The sequence below is a fragment of the Rhinoderma darwinii genome (assembly GCF_050947455.1).
Source record: "Rhinoderma darwinii isolate aRhiDar2 chromosome 5 unlocalized genomic scaffold, aRhiDar2.hap1 SUPER_5_unloc_8, whole genome shotgun sequence".
NCBI classification, from domain to species: domain Eukaryota; kingdom Metazoa; phylum Chordata; class Amphibia; order Anura; family Rhinodermatidae; genus Rhinoderma; species Rhinoderma darwinii.
Genome location: NW_027461821.1, coordinates 719,570 through 740,326, shown reverse-complemented (window position 1 = coordinate 740,326; position 20,757 = coordinate 719,570). Strand labels below are relative to the sequence as shown.

At 47.8% G+C, this 20,757-nt stretch overlaps 14 non-coding genes across 14 annotated transcripts; all 14 read right to left on the bottom strand.

The window, feature by feature from the left end:
* Window positions 1-1,265: 1,265 nt before the first annotated feature.
* LOC142697646 (U2 spliceosomal RNA) lies at window positions 1,266-1,456 on the bottom strand. The gene has a single exon (XR_012865420.1). It is a non-coding gene; the product is annotated as a U2 spliceosomal RNA (small nuclear RNA).
* A 1,292-nt stretch (window positions 1,457-2,748) lies between these two features.
* LOC142697645 (U2 spliceosomal RNA) lies at window positions 2,749-2,939 on the bottom strand. Its single transcript, XR_012865419.1, has one exon. It is a non-coding gene; the product is annotated as a U2 spliceosomal RNA (small nuclear RNA).
* Window positions 2,940-4,223: 1,284 nt separating this feature from the next.
* Window positions 4,224-4,414, bottom strand: LOC142697644 (U2 spliceosomal RNA). The gene has a single exon (XR_012865418.1). It is a non-coding gene; the product is annotated as a U2 spliceosomal RNA (small nuclear RNA).
* A 1,276-nt stretch (window positions 4,415-5,690) lies between these two features.
* Window positions 5,691-5,881, bottom strand: LOC142697695 (U2 spliceosomal RNA). The gene has a single exon (XR_012865464.1). It is a non-coding gene; the product is annotated as a U2 spliceosomal RNA (small nuclear RNA).
* Window positions 5,882-7,181: 1,300 nt separating this feature from the next.
* LOC142697643 (U2 spliceosomal RNA) lies at window positions 7,182-7,372 on the bottom strand. Its single transcript, XR_012865417.1, has one exon. It is a non-coding gene; the product is annotated as a U2 spliceosomal RNA (small nuclear RNA).
* Window positions 7,373-8,649: 1,277 nt separating this feature from the next.
* LOC142697642 (U2 spliceosomal RNA) lies at window positions 8,650-8,840 on the bottom strand. The gene has a single exon (XR_012865416.1). It is a non-coding gene; the product is annotated as a U2 spliceosomal RNA (small nuclear RNA).
* A 1,280-nt stretch (window positions 8,841-10,120) lies between these two features.
* On the bottom strand, window positions 10,121-10,311 carry LOC142697641 (U2 spliceosomal RNA). Its single transcript, XR_012865415.1, has one exon. It is a non-coding gene; the product is annotated as a U2 spliceosomal RNA (small nuclear RNA).
* A 1,312-nt stretch (window positions 10,312-11,623) lies between these two features.
* LOC142697640 (U2 spliceosomal RNA) lies at window positions 11,624-11,814 on the bottom strand. The gene has a single exon (XR_012865414.1). It is a non-coding gene; the product is annotated as a U2 spliceosomal RNA (small nuclear RNA).
* A 1,300-nt stretch (window positions 11,815-13,114) lies between these two features.
* LOC142697637 (U2 spliceosomal RNA) lies at window positions 13,115-13,305 on the bottom strand. Its single transcript, XR_012865413.1, has one exon. It is a non-coding gene; the product is annotated as a U2 spliceosomal RNA (small nuclear RNA).
* A 1,276-nt stretch (window positions 13,306-14,581) lies between these two features.
* Window positions 14,582-14,772, bottom strand: LOC142697635 (U2 spliceosomal RNA). The gene has a single exon (XR_012865411.1). It is a non-coding gene; the product is annotated as a U2 spliceosomal RNA (small nuclear RNA).
* A 1,292-nt stretch (window positions 14,773-16,064) lies between these two features.
* LOC142697634 (U2 spliceosomal RNA) lies at window positions 16,065-16,255 on the bottom strand. The gene has a single exon (XR_012865410.1). It is a non-coding gene; the product is annotated as a U2 spliceosomal RNA (small nuclear RNA).
* Window positions 16,256-17,544: 1,289 nt separating this feature from the next.
* Window positions 17,545-17,735, bottom strand: LOC142697633 (U2 spliceosomal RNA). Its single transcript, XR_012865409.1, has one exon. It is a non-coding gene; the product is annotated as a U2 spliceosomal RNA (small nuclear RNA).
* A 1,288-nt stretch (window positions 17,736-19,023) lies between these two features.
* Window positions 19,024-19,214, bottom strand: LOC142697632 (U2 spliceosomal RNA). Its single transcript, XR_012865408.1, has one exon. It is a non-coding gene; the product is annotated as a U2 spliceosomal RNA (small nuclear RNA).
* Window positions 19,215-20,502: 1,288 nt separating this feature from the next.
* On the bottom strand, window positions 20,503-20,693 carry LOC142697631 (U2 spliceosomal RNA). Its single transcript, XR_012865407.1, has one exon. It is a non-coding gene; the product is annotated as a U2 spliceosomal RNA (small nuclear RNA).
* Between the last annotated feature and the right edge of the window lie 64 nt (window positions 20,694-20,757).

The window sequence follows — 20,757 nt, the reverse complement described above, 5'->3', positions numbered from 1 at the left end:
CCGAGCCTGCCCGATACTGCTGTTCAGCCCTTGCAGCGATTCAGCCTACTTCTAGGCAATTCCATGGGGCCCTGCAGGCTCACACACTCACAGCTACACGGGAGGTGAATAAAGGCCGGAGAGGAAGCCAGACAGGATTTGCTTCTTTTGCTTGCACCACAATGCAGTGCTGAAAGAGGAGGAATCTACATAAAAACGCCTTCCTGGCAACGCCCAAATGCCCTGCTGCCATGCAGATAAACACTGGCAGCGGCAGCAAGTGCATGCCCACAGCCACCCCTTGTTCCTTCACACCTTGTATCAGCTGTAATCCAGTCCAGTCCAGTGCTGCCTGCTGAGCAGCACTGACCAACACTGCCTGGGCCCAGGCTTTTATCTCTGAGGCCCCATTATGATGTCAGAAAGCTGGCTCTGGAATCCTGAGGGCTCCACTATGACACGTGCAAAGTTCCGTCTGAACTTTATATAAGACGGTGAGGCTCAGTCAGTCACTCAGTGTTGCCTGAGAGGGCAACACTGCAACAGCCGGCCGCCAGGCTGTCTTTTTTTTGCACAGCTAGTTGCCTCCAGGAGGCCACAAGAGGGAGACAAGGGACTGCAAAATGGAAAATAGGCATCCACCAACTTTACAGACAACTTCTCCTTGCTCCTACAACCTCCATCCTTGCACAGTTTGTTATTCTTCTAGGTAACATAGTAACAAATCCAAATTGCTGCTCTCTTTGTAGGCAAGCAAGGCTTTGTTGCAACTGCAATTCTTACTTCTTCTTGAAATGTAGGGACGACAGTACATTCCATCACATCCATCTAGTGTACACAGGTAGGTCCATTGTGGCGGGCAGGCGAGCGGGCGGGCTGCTTTATTGGCTGTTTGCTGTTCCCCTACTCCACTCCACTATTTGACTGTTGTGCTGCATCAATCAATCAATCAATCAATCAATCAATCAATCAATCAATCAATCAATCAGTGGCTGGCTCAGGTGCAGCTCTTTAACTTACCTAAAAGGGAGGGCGGAGAGAAGACAAGGAAGGTGAATGAGGTGTTCCAATGTGAAATGCCGGAAACACAGAAACACAGACGACACACAACAAGAGGTGGCAATCTATTCATTAATTGCATTTAATCAATGAGCTCATTATCACTCATGCATTGTCCAACAGGTGTTGAAATAATGGGATTAAAAGGGGAGATCCCTTCAGAAAGACAGAAACAATAGCAAAGACAAAAAACACTTTTGGAATCTGCTTTTAGTCAACACATAAGGAAAGGGTGCACCGGTCCTGGAAATACTGCAATACCAGGTCAATGCGTGGAGTGGACAGAGCAAGCTCTATTTCCATCTCCCTGTTCTAAAAATCCATTTAATATATGGTCCCCAGATAGGGGACGTATCAGATATTAAACTGATAAGAACAGATACTACACTTGATCTTAGCCAAAAGGCCGAGAAGCGATAACCCGAACGGGCCGCGCGTTGCCCGAGCCTGCCCGATACTGCTGTTCAGCCCTTGCAGCGATTCAGCCTACTTCTAGGCAATTCCATGGGGCCCTGCAGGCTCACACACTCACAGCTACACGGGAGGTGAATAAAGGCCGGAGAGGAAGCCAGACAGGATTTGCTTCTTTTGCTTGCACCACAATGCAGTGCTGAAAGAGGAGGAATCTACATAAAAACGCCTTCCTGGCAACGCCCAAATGCCCTGCTGCCATGCAGATAAACACTGGCAGCGGCAGCAAGTGCATGCCCACAGCCACCCCTTGTTCCTTCACACCTTGTATCAGCTGTAATCCAGTCCAGTCCAGTGCTGCCTGCTGAGCAGCACTGACCAACACTGCCTGGGCCCAGGCTTTTATCTCTGAGGCCCCATTATGATGTCAGAAAGCTGGCTCTGGAATCCTGAGGGCTCCACTATGACACGTGCAAAGTTCCGTCTGAACTTTATATAAGACGGTGAGGCTCAGTCAGTCACTCAGTGTTGCCTGAGAGGGCAACACTGCAACAGCCGGCCGCCAGGCTGTCTTTTTTTTGCACAGCTAGTTGCCTCCAGGAGGCCACAAGAGGGAGACAAGGGACTGCAAAATGGAAAATAGGCATCCACCAACTTTACAGACAACTTCTCCTTGCTCCTACAACCTCCATCCTTGCACAGTTTGTTATTCTTCTAGGTAACATAGTAACAAATCCAAATTGCTGCTCTCTTTGTAGGCAAGCAAGGCTTTGTTGCAACTGCAATTCTTACTTCTTCTTGAAATGTAGGGACGACAGTACATTCCATCACATCCATCTAGTGTACACAGGTAGGTCCATTGTGGCGGGCAGGCGAGCGGGCGGGCTGCTTTATTGGCTGTTTGCTGTTCCCCTACTCCACTCCACTATTTGACTGTTGTGCTGCATCAATCAATCAATCAATTAATCAATCAATCAATCAATCAATCAATCAATCAATCAGTGGCTGGCTCAGGTGCAGCTCTTTAACTTACCTAAAAGGGAGGGCGGAGAGAAGACAAGGAAGGTGAATGAGGTGTTCCAATGTGAAATGCCGGAAACACAGAAACACAGACGACACACAACAAGAGGTGGCAATCTATTCATTAATTGCATTTAATCAATGAGCTCATTATCACTCATGCATTGTCCAACAGGTGTTGAAATAATGGGATTAAAAGGGGAGATCCCTTCAGAAAGACAGAAACAATAGCAAAGACAAAAAACACTTTTGGAATCTGCTTTTAGTCAACACATAAGGAAAGGGTGCACCGGTCCTGGAAATACTGCAATACCAGGTCAATGCGTGGAGTGGACAGAGCAAGCTCTATTTCCATCTCCCTGTTCTAAAAATCCATTTAATATATGGTCCCCAGATAGGGGACGTATCAGATATTAAACTGATAAGAACAGATACTACACTTGATCTTAGCCAAAAGGCCGAGAAGCGATAACCCGAACGGGCCGCGCGTTGCCCGAGCCTGCCCGATACTGCTGTTCAGCCCTTGCAGCGATTCAGCCTACTTCTAGGCAATTCCATGGGGCCCTGCAGGCTCACACACTCACAGCTACACGGGAGGTGAATAAAGGCCGGAGAGGAAGCCAGACAGGATTTGCTTCTTTTGCTTGCACCACAATGCAGTGCTGAAAGAGGAGGAATCTACATAAAAACGCCTTCCTGGCAACGCCCAAATGCCATGCTGCCATGCAGATAAACACTGGCAGCGGCAGCAAGTGCATGCCCACAGCCACCCCTTGTTCCTTCACACCTTGTATCAGCTGTAATCCAGTCCAGTCCAGTGCTGCCTGCTGAGCAGCACTGACCAACACTGCCTGGGCCCAGGCTTTTATCTCTGAGGCCCCATTATGATGTCAGAAAGCTGGCTCTGGAATCCTGAGGGCTCCACTATGACACGTGCAAAGTTCCGTCTGAACTTTATATAAGACGGTGAGGCTCAGTCAGTCACTCAGTGTTGCCTGAGAGGGCAACACTGCAACAGCCGGCCGCCAGGCTGTCTTTTTTTTGCACAGCTAGTTGCCTCCAGGAGGCCACAAGAGGGAGACAAGGGACTGCAAAATGGAAAATAGGCATCCACCAACTTTACAGACAACTTCTCCTTGCTCCTACAACCTCCATCCTTGCACAGTTTGTTATTCTTCTAGGTAACATAGTAACAAATCCAAATTGCTGCTCTCTTTGTAGGCAAGCAAGGCTTTGTTGCAACTGCAATTCTTACTTCTTCTTGAAATGTAGGGACGACAGTACATTCCATCACATCCATCTAGTGTACACAGGTAGGTCCATTGTGGCGGGCAGGCGAGCGGGCGGGCTGCTTTATTGGCTGTTTGCTGTTCCCCTACTCCACTCCACTATTTGACTGTTGTGCTGCATCAATCAATCAATCAATCAATCAATCAATCAATCAATCAATCAATCAGTGGCTGGCTCAGGTGCAGCTCTTTAACTTACCTAAAAGGGAGGGCGGAGAGAAGACAAGGAAGATGAATGAGGTGTTCCAATGTGAAATGCCGGAAACACAGAAACACAGACGACACACAACAAGAGGTGGCAATCTATTCATTAATTGCATTTAATCAATGAGCTCATTATCACTCATGCATTGTCCAACAGGTGTTGAAATAATGGGATTAAAAGGGGAGATCCCTTCAGAAAGACAGAAACAATAGCAAAGACAAAAAACACTTTTGGAATCTGCTTTTAGTCAACACATAAGGAAAGGGTGCACCGGTCCTGGAAATACTGCAATACCAGGTCAATGCGTGGAGTGGACAGAGCAAGCTCTATTTCCATCTCCCTGTTCTAAAAATCCATTTAATATATGGTCCCCAGATAGGGGACGTATCAGATATTAAACTGATAAGAACAGATACTACACTTGATCTTAGCCAAAAGGCCGAGAAGCGATAACCCGAACGGGCCGCGCGTTGCCCGAGCCTGCCCGATACTGCTGTTCAGCCCTTGCAGCGATTCAGCCTACTTCTAGGCAATTCCATGGGGCCCTGCAGGCTCACACACTCACAGCTACACAGGAGGTGAATAAAGGCCGGAGAGGAAGCCAGACAGGATTTGCTTCTTTTGCTTGCACCACAATGCAGTGCTGAAAGAGGAGGAATCTACATAAAAACGCCTTCCTGGCAACGCCCAAATGCCCTGCTGCCATGCAGATAAACACTGGCAGCGGCAGCAAGTGCATGCCCACAGCCACCCCTTGTTCCTTCACACCTTGTATCAGCTGTAATCCAGTCCAGTCCAGTGCTGCCTGCTGAGCAGCACTGACCAACACTGCCTGGGCCCAGGCTTTTATCTCTGAGGCCCCATTATGATGTCAGAAAGCTGGCTCTGGAATCCTGAGGGCTCCACTATGACACGTGCAAAGTTCCGTCTGAACTTTATATAAGACGGTGAGGCTCAGTCAGTCACTCAGTGTTGCCTGAGAGGGCAACACTGCAACAGCCGGCCGCCAGGCTGTCTTTTTTTTGCACAGCTAGTTGCCTCCAGGAGGCCACAAGAGGGAGACAAGGGACTGCAAAATGGAAAATAGGCATCCACCAACTTTACAGACAACTTCTCCTTGCTCCTACAACCTCCATCCTTGCACAGTTTGTTATTCTTCTAGGTAACATAGTAACAAATCCAAATTGCTGCTCTCTTTGTAGGCAAGCAAGGCTTTGTTGCAACTGCAATTCTTACTTCTTCTTGAAATGTAGGGACGACAGTACATTCCATCACATCCATCTAGTGTACACAGGTAGGTCCATTGTGGCGGGCAGGCGAGCGGGCGGGCTGCTTTATTGGCTGTTTGCTGTTCCCCTACTCCACTCCACTATTTGACTGTTGTGCTGCATCAATCAATCAATCAATCAATCAATCAATCAATCAATCAGTGGCTGGCTCAGGTGCAGCTCTTTAACTTACCTAAAAGGGAGGGCGGAGAGAAGACAAGGAAGGTGAATGAGGTGTTCCAATGTGAAATGCCGGAAACACAGAAACACAGACGACACACAACAAGAGGTGGCAATCTATTCATTAATTGCATTTAATCAATGAGCTCATTATCACTCATGCATTGTCCAACAGGTGTTGAAATAATGGGATTAAAAGGGGAGATCCCTTCAGAAAGACAGAAACAATAGCAAAGACAAAAAACACTTTTGGAATCTGCTTTTAGTCAACACATAAGGAAAGGGTGCACCGGTCCTTGAAATACTGCAATACCAGGTCAATGCGTGGAGTGGACAGAGCAAGCTCTATTTCCATCTCCCTGTTCTAAAAATCCATTTAATATATGGTCCCCAGATAGGGGACGTATCAGATATTAAACTGATAAGAACAGATACTACACTTGATCTTAGCCAAAAGGCCGAGAAGCGATAACCCGAACGGGCCGCGCGTTGCCCGAGCCTGCCCGATACTGCTGTTCAGCCCTTGCAGCGATTCAGCCTACTTCTAGGCAATTCCATGGGGCCCTGCAGGCTCACACACTCACAGCTACACGGGAGGTGAATAAAGGCCGGAGAGGAAGCCAGACAGGATTTGCTTCTTTTGCTTGCACCACAATGCAGTGCTGAAAGAGGAGGAATCTACATAAAAACGCCTTCCTGGCAACGCCCAAATGCCCTGCTGCCATGCAGATAAACACTGGCAGCGGCAGCAAGTGCATGCCCACAGCCACCCCTTGTTCCTTCACACCTTGTATCAGCTGTAATCCAGTCCAGTCCAGTGCTGCCTGCTGAGCAGCACTGACCAACACTGCCTGGGCCCAGGCTTTTATCTCTGAGGCCCCATTATGATGTCAGAAAGCTGGCTCTGGAATCCTGAGGGCTCCACTATGACACGTGCAAAGTTCCGTCTGAACTTTATATAAGACGGTGAGGCTCAGTCAGTCACTCAGTGTTGCCTGAGAGGGCAACACTGCAACAGCCGGCCGCCAGGCTGTCTTTTTTTTGCACAGCTAGTTGCCTCCAGGAGGCCACAAGAGGGAGACAAGGGACTGCAAAATGGAAAATAGGCATCCACCAACTTTACAGACAACTTCTCCTTGCTCCTACAACCTCCATCCTTGCACAGTTTGTTATTCTTCTAGGTAACATAGTAACAAATCCAAATTGCTGCTCTCTTTGTAGGCAAGCAAGGCTTTGTTGCAACTGCAATTCTTACTTCTTCTTGAAATGTAGGGACGACAGTACATTCCATCACATCCATCTAGTGTACACAGGTAGGTCCATTGTGGCGGGCAGGCGAGCGGGCGGGCTGCTTTATTGGCTGTTTGCTGTTCCCCTACTCCACTCCACTATTTGACTGTTGTGCTGCATCAATCAATCAATCAATCAATCAATCAATCAATCAATCAATCAATCAATCAATCAATCAATCAGTGGCTGGCTCAGGTGCAGCTCTTTAACTTACCTAAAAGGGAGGGCGGAGAGAAGACAAGGAAGGTGAATGAGGTGTTCCAATGTGAAATGCCGGAAACACAGAAACACAGACGACACACAACAAGAGGTGGCAATCTATTCATTAATTGCATTTAATCAATGAGCTCATTATCACTCATGCATTGTCCAACAGGTGTTGAAATAATGGGATTAAAAGGGGAGATCCCTTCAGAAAGACAGAAACAATAGCAAAGACAAAAAACACTTTTGGAATCTGCTTTTAGTCAACACATAAGGAAAGGGTGCACCGGTCCTGGAAATACTGCAATACCAGGTCAATGCGTGGAGTGGACAGAGCAAGCTCTATTTCCATCTCCCTGTTCTAAAAATCCATTTAATATATGGTCCCCAGATAGGGGACGTATCAGATATTAAACTGATAAGAACAGATACTACACTTGATCTTAGCCAAAAGGCCGAGAAGCGATAACCCGAACGGGCCGCGCGTTGCCCGAGCCTGCCCGATACTGCTGTTCAGCCCTTGCAGCGATTCAGCCTACTTCTAGGCAATTCCATGGGGCCCTGCAGGCTCACACACTCACAGCTACACGGGAGGTGAATAAAGGCCGGAGAGGAAGCCAGACAGGATTTGCTTCTTTTGCTTGCACCACAATGCAGTGCTGAAAGAGGAGGAATCTACATAAAAACGCCTTCCTGGCAACGCCCAAATGCCCTGCTGCCATGCAGATAAACACTGGCAGCGGCAGCAAGTGCATGCCCACAGCCACCCCTTGTTCCTTCACACCTTGTATCAGCTGTAATCCAGTCCAGTCCAGTGCTGCCTGCTGAGCAGCACTGACCAACACTGCCTGGGCCCAGGCTTTTATCTCTGAGGCCCCATTATGATGTCAGAAAGCTGGCTCTGGAATCCTGAGGGCTCCACTATGACATTTGCAAAGTTCCGTCTGAACTTTATATAAGACGGTGAGGCTCAGTCAGTCACTCAGTGTTGCCTGAGAGGGCAACACTGCAACAGCCGGCCGCCAGGCTGTCTTTTTTTTGCACAGCTAGTTGCCTCCAGGAGGCCACAAGAGGGAGACAAGGGACTGCAAAATGGAAAATAGGCATCCACCAACTTTACAGACAACTTCTCCTTGCTCCTACAACCTCCATCCTTGCACAGTTTGTTATTCTTCTAGGTAACATAGTAACAAATCCAAATTGCTGCTCTCTTTGTAGGCAAGCAAGGCTTTGTTGCAACTGCAATTCTTACTTCTTCTTGAAATGTAGGGACGACAGTACATTCCATCACATCCATCTAGTGTACACAGGTAGGTCCATTGTGGCGGGCAGGCGAGCGGGCGGGCTGCTTTATTGGCTGTTTGCTGTTCCCCTACTCCACTCCACTATTTGACTGTTGTGCTGCAATCAATCAATCAATCAATCAATCAATCAATCAATCAATCAGTGGCTGGCTCAGGTGCAGCTCTTTAACTTACCTAAAAGGGAGGGCGGAGAGAAGACAAGGAAGGTGAATGAGGTGTTCCAATGTGAAATGCCGGAAACACAGAAACACAGACGACACACAACAAGAGGTGGCAATCTATTCATTAATTGCATTTAATCAATGAGCTCATTATCACTCATGCATTGTCCAACAGGTGTTGAAATAATGGGATTAAAAGGGGAGATCCCTTCAGAAAGACAGAAACAATAGCAAAGACAAAAAACACTTTTGGAATCTGCTTTTAGTCAACACATAAGGAAAGGGTGCACCGGTCCTGGAAATACTGCAATACCAGGTCAATGCGTGGAGTGGACAGAGCAAGCTCTATTTCCATCTCCCTGTTCTAAAAATCCATTTAATATATGGTCCCCAGATAGGGGACGTATCAGATATTAAACTGATAAGAACAGATACTACACTTGATCTTAGCCAAAAGGCCGAGAAGCGATAACCCGAACGGGCCGCGCGTTGCCCGAGCCTGCCCGATACTGCTGTTCAGCCGATTCAGCCTACTTCTAGGCAATTCCATGGGGCCCTGCAGGCTCACACACTCACAGCTACACGGGAGGTGAATAAAGGCCGGAGAGGAAGCCAGACAGGATTTGCTTCTTTTGCTTGCACCACAATGCAGTGCTGAAAGAGGAGGAATCTACATAAAAACGCCTTCCTGGCAACGCCCAAATGCCCTGCTGCCATGCAGATAAACACTGGCAGCGGCAGCAAGTGCATGCCCACAGCCACCCCTTGTTCCTTCACACCTTGTATCAGCTGTAATCCAGTCCAGTCCAGTGCTGCCTGCTGAGCAGCACTGACCAACACTGCCTGGGCCCAGGCTTTTATCTCTGAGGCCCCATTATGATGTCAGAAAGCTGGCTCTGGAATCCTGAGGGCTCCACTATGACACGTGCAAAGTTCCGTCTGAACTTTATATAAGACGGTGAGGCTCAGTCAGTCACTCAGTGTTGCCTGAGAGGGCAACACTGCAACAGCCGGCCGCCAGGCTGTCTTTTTTTTGCACAGCTAGTTGCCTCCAGGAGGCCACAAGAGGGAGACAAGGGACTGCAAAATGGAAAATAGGCATCCACCAACTTTACAGACAACTTCTCCTTGCTCCTACAACCTCCATCCTTGCACAGTTTGTTATTCTTCTAGGTAACATAGTAACAAATCCAAATTGCTGCTCTCTTTGTAGGCAAGCAAGGCTTTGTTGCAACTGCAATTCTTACTTCTTCTTGAAATGTAGGGACGACAGTACATTCCATCACATCCATCTAGTGTACACAGGTAGGTCCATTGTGGCGGGCAGGCGAGCGGGCGGGCTGCTTTATTGGCTGTTTGCTGTTCCCCTACTCCACTCCACTATTTGACTGTTGTGCTGCATCAATCAATCAATCAATCAATCAATCAATCAATCAATCAATCAATCAATCAGTGGCTGGCTCAGGTGCAGCTCTTTAACTTACCTAAAAGGGAGGGCGGAGAGAAGACAAGGAAGGTGAATGAGGTGTTCCAATGTGAAATGCCGGAAACACAGAAACACAGACGACACACAACAAGAGGTGGCAATCTATTCATTAATTGCATTTAATCAATGAGCTCATTATCACTCATGCATTGTCCAACAGGTGTTGAAATAATGGGATTAAAAGGGGAGATCCCTTCAGAAAGACAGAAACAATAGCAAAGACAAAAAACACTTTTGGAATCTGCTTTTAGTCAACACATAAGGAAAGGGTGCACCGGTCCTGGAAATACTGCAATACCAGGTCAATGCGTGGAGTGGACAGAGCAAGCTCTATTTCCATCTCCCTGTTCTAAAAATCCATTTAATATATGGTCCCCAGATAGGGGACGTATCAGATATTAAACTGATAAGAACAGATACTACACTTGATCTTAGCCAAAAGGCCGAGAAGCGATAACCCGAACGGGCCGCGCGTTGCCCGAGCCTGCCCGATACTGCTGTTCAGCCCTTGCAGCGATTCAGCCTACTTCTAGGCAATTCCATGGGGCCCTGCAGGCTCACACACTCACAGCTACACGGGAGGTGAATAAAGGCCGGAGAGGAAGCCAGACAGGATTTGCTTCTTTTGCTTGCACCACAATGCAGTGCTGAAAGAGGAGGAATCTACATAAAAACGCCTTCCTGGCAACGCCCAAATGCCCTGCTGCCATGCAGATAAACACTGGCAGCGGCAGCAAGTGCATGCCCACAGCCACCCCTTGTTCCTTCACACCTTGTATCCGCTGTAATCCAGTCCAGTCCAGTGCTGCCTGCTGAGCAGCACTGACCAACACTGCCTGGGCCCAGGCTTTTATCTCTGAGGCCCCATTATGATGTCAGAAAGCTGGCTCTGGAATCCTGAGGGCTCCACTATGACACGTGCAAAGTTCCGTCTGAACTTTATATAAGACGGTGAGGCTCAGTCAGTCACTCAGTGTTGCCTGAGAGGGCAACACTGCAACAGCCGGCCGCCAGGCTGTCTTTTTTTTGCACAGCTAGTTGCCTCCAGGAGGCCACAAGAGGGAGACAAGGGACTGCAAAATGGAAAATAGGCATCCACCAACTTTACAGACAACTTCTCCTTGCTCCTACAACCTCCATCCTTGCACAGTTTGTTATTCTTCTAGGTAACATAGTAACAAATCCAAATTGCTGCTCTCTTTGTAGGCAAGCAAGGCTTTGTTGCAACTGCAATTCTTACTTCTTCTTGAAATGTAGGGACGACAGTACATTCCATCACATCCATCTAGTGTACACAGGTAGGTCCATTGTGGCGGGCAGGCGAGCGGGCGGGCTGCTTTATTGGCTGTTTGCTGTTCCCCTACTCCACTCCACTATTTGACTGTTGTGCTGCATCAATCAATCAATCAATCAATCAATCAATCAATCAATCAATCAATCAATCAATCAATCAATCAATCAATCAATCAGTGGCTGGCTCAGGTGCAGCTCTTTAACTTACCTAAAAGGGAGGGCGGAGAGAAGACAAGGAAGGTGAATGAGGTGTTCCAATGTGAAATGCCGGAAACACAGAAACACAGACGACACACAACAAGAGGTGGCAATCTATTCATTAATTGCATTTAATCAATGAGCTCATTATCACTCATGCATTGTCCAACAGGTGTTGAAATAATGGGATTAAAAGGGGAGATCCCTTCAGAAAGACAGAAACAATAGCAAAGACAAAAAACACTTTTGGAATCTGCTTTTAGTCAACACATAAGGAAAGGGTGCACCGGTCCTGGAAATACTGCAATACCAGGTCAATGCGTGGAGTGGACAGAGCAAGCTCTATTTCCATCTCCCTGTTCTAAAAATCCATTTAATATATGGTCCCCAGATAGGGGACGTATCAGATATTAAACTGATAAGAACAGATACTACACTTGATCTTAGCCAAAAGGCCGAGAAGCGATAACCCGAACGGGCCGCGCGTTGCCCGAGCCTGCCCGATACTGCTGTTCAGCCCTTGCAGCGATTCAGCCTACTTCTAGGCAATTCCATGGGGCCCTGCAGGCTCACACACTCACAGCTACACGGGAGGTGAATAAAGGCCGGAGAGGAAGCCAGACAGGATTTGCTTCTTTTGCTTGCACCACAATGCAGTGCTGAAAGAGGAGGAATCTACATAAAAACGCCTTCCTGGCAACGCCCAAATGCCCTGCTGCCATGCAGATAAACACTGGCAGCGGCAGCAAGTGCATGCCCACAGCCACCCCTTGTTCCTTCACACCTTGTATCAGCTGTAATCCAGTCCAGTCCAGTGCTGCCTGCTGAGCAGCACTGACCAACACTGCCTGGGCCCAGGCTTTTATCTCTGAGGCCCCATTATGATGTCAGAAAGCTGGCTCTGGAATCCTGAGGGCTCCACTATGACACGTGCAAAGTTCCGTCTGAACTTTATATAAGACGGTGAGGCTCAGTCAGTCACTCAGTGTTGCCTGAGAGGGCAACACTGCAACAGCCGGCCGCCAGGCTGTCTTTTTTTTGCACAGCTAGTTGCCTCCAGGAGGCCACAAGAGGGAGACAAGGGACTGCAAAATGGAAAATAGGCATCCACCAACTTTACAGACCACTTCTCCTTGCTCCTACAACCTCCATCCTTGCACAGTTTGTTATTCTTCTAGGTAACATAGTAACAAATCCAAATTGCTGCTCTCTTTGTAGGCAAGCAAGGCTTTGTTGCAACTGCAATTCTTACTTCTTCTTGAAATGTAGGGACGACAGTACATTCCATCACATCCATCTAGTGTACACAGGTAGGTCCATTGTGGCGGGCAGGCGAGCGGGCGGGCTGCTTTATTGGCTGTTTGCTGTTCCCCTACTCCACTCCACTATTTGACTGTTGTGCTGCATCAATCAATCAATCAATCAATCAATCAATCAATCAATCAATCAATCAATCAATCAATCAATCAGTGGCTGGCTCAGGTGCAGCTCTTTAACTTACCTAAAAGGGAGGGCGGAGAGAAGACAAGGAAGGTGAATGAGGTGTTCCAATGTGAAATGCCGGAAACACAGAAACACAGACGACACACAACAAGAGGTGGCAATCTATTCATTAATTGCATTTAATCAATGAGCTCATTATCACTCATGCATTGTCCAACAGGTGTTGAAATAATGGGATTAAAAGGGGAGATCCCTTCAGAAAGACAGAAACAATAGCAAAGACAAAAAACACTTTTGGAATCTGCTTTTAGTCAACACATAAGGAAAGGGTGCACCGGTCCTGGAAATACTGCAATACCAGGTCAATGCGTGGAGTGGACAGAGCAAGCTCTATTTCCATCTCCCTGTTCTAAAAATCCATTTAATATATGGTCCCCAGATAGGGGACGTATCAGATATTAAACTGATAAGAACAGATACTACACTTGATCTTAGCCAAAAGGCCGAGAAGCGATAACCCGAACGGGCCGCGCGTTGCCCGAGCCTGCCCGATACTGCTGTTCAGCCCTTGCAGCGATTCAGCCTACTTCTAGGCAATTCCATGGGGCCCTGCAGGCTCACACACTCACAGCTACACGGGAGGTGAATAAAGGCCGGAGAGGAAGCCAGACAGGATTTGCTTCTTTTGCTTGCACCACAATGCAGTGCTGAAAGAGGAGGAATCTACATAAAAACGCCTTCCTGGCAACGCCCAAATGCCCTGCTGCCATGCAGATAAACACTGGCAGCGGCAGCAAGTGCATGCCCACAGCCACCCCTTGTTCCTTCACACCTTGTATCAGCTGTAATCCAGTCCAGTCCAGTGCTGCCTGCTGAGCAGCACTGACCAACACTGCCTGGGCCCAGGCTTTTATCTCTGAGGCCCCATTATGATGTCAGAAAGCTGGCTCTGGAATCCTGAGGGCTCCACTATGACACGTGCAAAGTTCCGTCTGAACTTTATATAAGACGGTGAGGCTCAGTCAGTCACTCAGTGTTGCCTGAGAGGGCAACACTGCAACAGCCGGCCGCCAGGCTGTCTTTTTTTTGCACAGCTAGTTGCCTCCAGGAGGCCACAAGAGGGAGACAAGGGACTGCAAAATGGAAAATAGGCATCCACCAACTTTACAGACAACTTCTCCTTGCTCCTACAACCTCCATCCTTGCACAGTTTGTTATTCTTCTAGGTAACATAGTAACAAATCCAAATTGCTGCTCTCTTTGTAGGCAAGCAAGGCTTTGTTGCAACTGCAATTCTTACTTCTTCTTGAAATGTAGGGACGACAGTACATTCCATCACATCCATCTAGTGTACACAGGTAGGTCCATTGTGGCGGGCAGGCGAGCGGGCGGGCTGCTTTATTGGCTGTTTGCTGTTCCCCTACTCCACTCCACTATTTGACTGTTGTGCTGCATCAATCAATCAATCAATCAATCAATCAATCAATCAATCAGTGGCTGGCTCAGGTGCAGCTCTTTAACTTACCTAAAAGGGAGGGCGGAGAGAAGACAAGGAAGGTGAATGAGGTGTTCCAATGTGAAATGCCGGAAACACAGAAACACAGACGACACACAACAAGAGGTGGCAATCTATTCATTAATTGCATTTAATCAATGAGCTCATTATCACTCATGCATTGTCCAACAGGTGTTGAAATAATGGGATTAAAAGGGGAGATCCCTTCAGAAAGACAGAAACAATAGCAAAGACAAAAAACACTTTTGGAATCTGCTTTTAGTCAACACATAAGGAAAGGGTGCACCGGTCCTGGAAATACTGCAATACCAGGTCAATGCGTGGAGTGGACAGAGCAAGCTCTATTTCCATCTCCCTGTTCTAAAAATCCATTTAATATATGGTCCCCAGATAGGGGACGTATCAGATATTAAACTGATAAGAACAGATACTACACTTGATCTTAGCCAAAAGGCCGAGAAGCGATAACCCGAACGGGCCGCGCGTTGCCCGAGCCTGCCCGATACTGCTGTTCAGCCCTTGCAGCGATTCAGCCTACTTCTAGGCAATTCCATGGGGCCCTGCAGGCTCACACACTCACAGCTACACGGGAGGTGAATAAAGGCCGGAGAGGAAGCCAGACAGGATTTGCTTCTTTTGCTTGCACCACAATGCAGTGCTGAAAGAGGAGGAATCTACATAAAAACGCCTTCCTGGCAACGCCCAAATGCCCTGCTGCCATGCAGATAAACACTGGCAGCGGCAGCAAGTGCATGCCCACAGCCACCCCTTGTTCCTTCACACCTTGTATCAGCTGTAATCCAGTCCAGTCCAGTGCTGCCTGCTGAGCAGCACTGACCAACACTGCCTGGGCCCAGGCTTTTATCTCTGAGGCCCCATTATGATGTCAGAAAGCTGGCTCTGGAATCCTGAGGGCTCCACTATGACACGTGCAAAGTTCCGTCTGAACTTTATATAAGACGGTGAGGCTCAGTCAGTCACTCAGTGTTGCCTGAGAGGGCAACACTGCAACAGCCGGCCGCCAGGCTGTCTTTTTTTTGCACAGCTAGTTGCCTCCAGGAGGCCACAAGAGGGAGACAAGGGACTGCAAAATGGAAAATAGGCATCCACCAACTTTACAGACAACTTCTCCTTGCTCCTACAACCTCCATCCTTGCACAGTTTGTTATTCTTCTAGGTAACATAGTAACAAATCCAAATTGCTGCTCTCTTTGTAGGCAAGCAAGGCTTTGTTGCAACTGCAATTCTTACTTCTTCTTGAAATGTAGGGACGACAGTACATTCCATCACATCCATCTAGTGTACACAGGTAGGTCCATTGTGGCGGGCAGGCGAGCGGGCGGGCTGCTTTATTGGCTGTTTGCTGTTCCCCTACTCCACTCCACTATTTGACTGTTGTGCTGCATCAATCAATCAATCAATCAATCAATCAATCAATCAATCAATCAATCAATCAATCAGTGGCTGGCTCAGGTGCAGCTCTTTAACTTACCTAAAAGGGAGGGCGGAGAGAAGACAAGGAAGGTGAATGAGGTGTTCCAATGTGAAATGCCGGAAACACAGAAACACAGACGACACACAACAAGAGGTGGCAATCTATTCATTAATTGCATTTAATCAATGAGCTCATTATCACTCATGCATTGTCCAACAGGTGTTGAAATAATGGGATTAAAAGGGGAGATCCCTTCAGAAAGACAGAAACAATAGCAAAGACAAAAAACACTTTTGGAATCTGCTTTTAGTCAACACATAAGGAAAGGGTGCACCGGTCCTGGAAATACTGCAATACCAGGTCAATGCGTGGAGTGGACAGAGCAAGCTCTATTTCCATCTCCCTGTTCTAAAAATCCATTTAATATATGGTCCCCAGATAGGGGACGTATCAGATATTAAACTGATAAGAACAGATACTACACTTGATCTTAGCCAAAAGGCCGAGAAGCGATAACCCGAACGGGCCGCGCGTTGCCCGAGCCTGCCCGATACTGCTGTTCAGCCCTTGCAGCGATTCAGCCTACTTCTAGGCAATTCCATGGGGCCCTGCAGGCTCACACACTCACAGCTACACGGGAGGTGAATAAAGGCCGGAGAGGAAGCCAGACAGGATTTGCTTCTTTTGCTTGCACCACAATGCAGTGCTGAAAGAGGAGGAATCTACATAAAAACGCCTTCCTGGCAACGCCCAAATGCCCTGCTGCCATGCAGATAAACACTGGCAGCGGCAGCAAGTGCATGCCCACAGCCACCCCTTGTTCCTTCACACCTTGTATCAGCTGTAATCCAGTCCAGTCCAGTGCTGCCTGCTGAGCAGCACTGACCAACACTGCCTGGGCCCAGGCTTTTATCTCTGAGGCCCCATTATGATGTCAGAAAGCTGGCTCTGGAATCCTGAGGGCTCCACTATGACACGTGCAAAGTTCCGTCTGAACTTTATATAAGACGGTGAGGCTCAGTCAGTCACTCAGTGTTGCCTGAGAGGGCAACACTGCAACAGCCGGCCGCCAGGCTGTCTTTTTTTTGCACAGCTAGTTGCCTCCAGGAGGCCACAAGAGGGAGACAAGGGACTGCAAAATGGAAAATAGGCATCCACCAACTTTACAGACAACTTCTCCTTGCTCCTACAACCTCCATCCTTGCACAGTTTGTTATTCTTCTAGGTAACGTAACATAGTAACAAATCCAAATTTCTGCTCTCTTTGTAGGCAAGCAAGGCTTTGTTGCAACTGCAATTCTTACTTCTTCTTGAAATGTAGGGACGACAGTACATTCCATCACATCCATCTAGTGTACACAGGTAGGTCCATTGTGGCGGGCAGGCGAGCGGGCGGGCTGCTTTATTGGCTGTTTGCTGTTCCCCTACTCCACTCCACTATTTGACTGTTGTGCTGCATCAATCAATCAATCAATCAATCAATCAATCAATCAATCAATCAATCAGTGGCTGGCTCAGGTGCAGCTCTTTAACTTACCTAAAAGGGAGGGCGGAGAGAAGACAAGGAAGGTGAATGAGGTGTTCCAATGTGAAATGCCGGAAACACAGAAACACAGACGACACACAACAAGAGGTGGCAATCTATTCATTAATTGCATTTAATCAATGAGCTCATTATCACTCATGCATTGTCCAACAGGTGTTGAAATAATGGGATTAAAAGGGGAGATCCCTTCAGAAAGACAGAAACAATAGCAAAGACAAAAAACACTTTTGGAATCTGCTTTTAGTCAACACATAAGGAAAGGGTGCACCGGTCCTGGAAATACTGCAATACCAGGTCAATGCGTGGAGTGGACAGAGCAAGCTCTATTTCCATCTCCCTGTTCTAAAAATCCATTTAATATATGGTCCCCAGATAGGGGACGTATCAGATATTAAACTGATAAGAACAGATACTACACTTGATCTTAGCCAAAAGGCCGAGAAGCGATAACCCGAACGGGCCGCGCGTTGCCCGAGCCTGCCCGATACTGCTGTTCAGCCCTTGCAGCGATTCAGCCTACTTCTAGGCAATTCCATGGGGCCCTGCAGGCTCACACACTCACAGCTACACGGGAGGTGAATAAAGGCCGGAGAGGAAGCCAGACAGGATTTGCTTCTTTTGCTTGCACCACAATGCAGTGCTGAAAGAGGAGGAATCTACATAAAAACGCCTTCCTGGCAACGCCCAAATGCCCTGCTGCCATGCAGATAAACACTGGCAGCGGCAGCAAGTGCATGCCCACAGCCACCCCTTGTTCCTTCACACCTTGTATCAGCTGTAATCCAGTCCAGTCCAGTGCTGCCTGCTGAGCAGCACTGACCAACACTGCCTGGGCCCAGGCTTTTATCTCTGAGGCCCCATTATGATGTCAGAAAGCTGGCTCTGGAATCCTGAGGGCTCCACTATGACACGTGCAAAGTTCCGTCTGAACTTTATATAAGACGGTGAGGCTCAGTCAGTCACTCAGTGTTGCCTGAGAGGGCAACACTGCAACAGCCGGCCGCCAGGCTGTCTTTTTTTTGCACAGCTAGTTGCCTCCAGGAGGCCACAAGAGGGAGACAAGGGACTGCAAAATGGAAAATAGGCATCCACCAACTTTACAGACAACTTCTCCTTGCTCCTACAACCTCCATCCTTGCACAGTTTGTTATTCTTCTAGGTAACATAGTAACAAATCCAAATTGCTGCTCTCTTTGTAGGCAAGCAAGGCTTTGTTGCAACTGCAATTCTTACTTCTTCTTGAAATGTAGGGACGACAGTACATTCCATCACATCCATCTAGTGTACACAGGTAGGTCCATTGTGGCGGGCAGGCGAGCGGGCGGGCTGCTTTATTGGCTGTTTGCTGTTCCCCTACTCCACTCCACTATTTGACTGTTGTGCTGCATCAATCAATCAATCAATCAATCAATCAATCAATCAATCAATCAATCAATCAGTGGCTGGCTCAGGTGCAGCTCTTTAACTTACCTAAAAGGGAGGGCGGAGAGAAGACAAGGAAGGTGAATGAGGTGTTCCAATGTGAAATGCCGGAAACACAGAAACACAGACGACACACAACAAGAGGTGGCAATCTATTCATTAATTGCATTTAATCAATGAGCTCATTATCACTCATGCATTGTCCAACAGGTGTTGAAATAATGGGATTAAAAGGGGAGATCCCTTCAGAAAGACAGAAACAATAGCAAAGACAAAAAACACTTTTGGAATCTGCTTTTAGTCAACACATAAGGAAAGGGTGCACCGGTCCTGGAAATACTGCAATACCAGGTCAATGCGTGGAGTGGACAGAGCAAGCTCTATTTCCATCTCCCTGTTCTAAAAATCCATTTAATATATGGTCCCCAGATAGGGGACGTATCAGATATTAAACTGATAAGAACAGATACTACACTTGATCTTAGCCAAAAGGCCGAGAAGCGATAACCCGAACGGGCCGCGCGTTGCCCGAGCCTGCCCGATACTGCTGTTCAGCCCTTGCAGCGATTCAGCCTACTTCTAGGCAATTCCATGGGGCCCTGCAGGCTCACACACTCACAGCTACACGGGAGGTGAATAAAGGCCGGAGAGGAAGCCAGACAGGATTTGCTTCTTTTGCTTGCACCACAATGCAGTGCTGAAAGAGGAGGAATCTACATAAAAACGCCTTCCTGGCAACGCCCAAATGTCCTGCTGCCATGCAGATAAACACTGGCAGCGGCAGCAAGTGCATGCCCACAGCCACCCCTTGTTCCTTCACACCTTGTATCAGCTGTAATCCAGTCCAGTCCAGTGCTGCCTGCTGAGCAGCACTGACCAACACTGCCTGGGCCCAGGCTTTTATCTCTGAGGCCCCATTATGATGTCAGAAAGCTGGCTCTGGAATCCTGAGGGCTCCACTATGACACGTGCAAAGTTCCGTCTGAACTTTATATAAGACGGTGAGGCTCAGTCAGTCACTCAGTGTTGCCTGAGAGGGCAACACTGCAACAGCCGGCCGCCAGGCTGTCTTTTTTTTGCACAGCTAGTTGCCTCCAGGAGGCCACAAGAGGGAGACAAGGGACTGCAAAATGGAAAATAGGCATCCACCAACTTTACAGACAACTTCTCCTTGCTCCTACAACCTCCATCCTTGCACAGTTTGTTATTCTTCTAGGTAACATAGTAACAAATCCAAATTGCTGCTCTCTTTGTAGGCAAGCAAGGCTTTGTTGCAACTGCAATTCTTACTTCTTCTTGAAATGTAGGGACGACAGTACATTCCATCACATCCATCTAGTGTACACAGGTAGGTCCATTGTGGCGGGCAGGCGAGCGGGCGGGCTGCTTTATTGGCTGTTTGCTGTTCCCCTACTCCACTCCACTATTTGACTGTTGTGCTGCATCAATCAATCAATCAATCAATCAATCAATCAATCAATCAATCAATCAATCAGTGGCTGGCTCAGGTGCAGCTCTTTAACTTACCTAAAAGGGAGGGCGGAGAGAAGACAAGGAAGGTGAATGAGGTGTTCCAATGTGAAATGCCGGAAACACAGAAACACAGACGACACACAACAAGAGGTGGCAATCTATTCATTAATTGCATTTAATCAATGAGCTCATTATCACTCATGCATTGTCCAACAGGTGTTGAAATAATGGGATTAAAAGGGGAGATCCCTTCAGAAAGACAGAAACAATAGCAAAGACAAAAAACACTTTTGGAATCTGCTTTTAGTCAACACATAAGGAAAGGGTGCACCGGTCCTGGAAATACTGCAATACCAGGTCAATGCGTGGAGTGGACAGAGCAAGCTCTATTTCCATCTCCCTGTTCTAAAAATCCATTTAATATATGGTCCCCAGATAGGGGACGTATCAGATATTAAACTGATAAGAACAGATACTACACTTGATCTTAGCCAAAAGGCCGAGAAGCGATAACCCGAACGGGCCGCGCGTTGCCCGAGCCTGCCCGATACTGCTGTTCAGCCCTTGCAGCGATT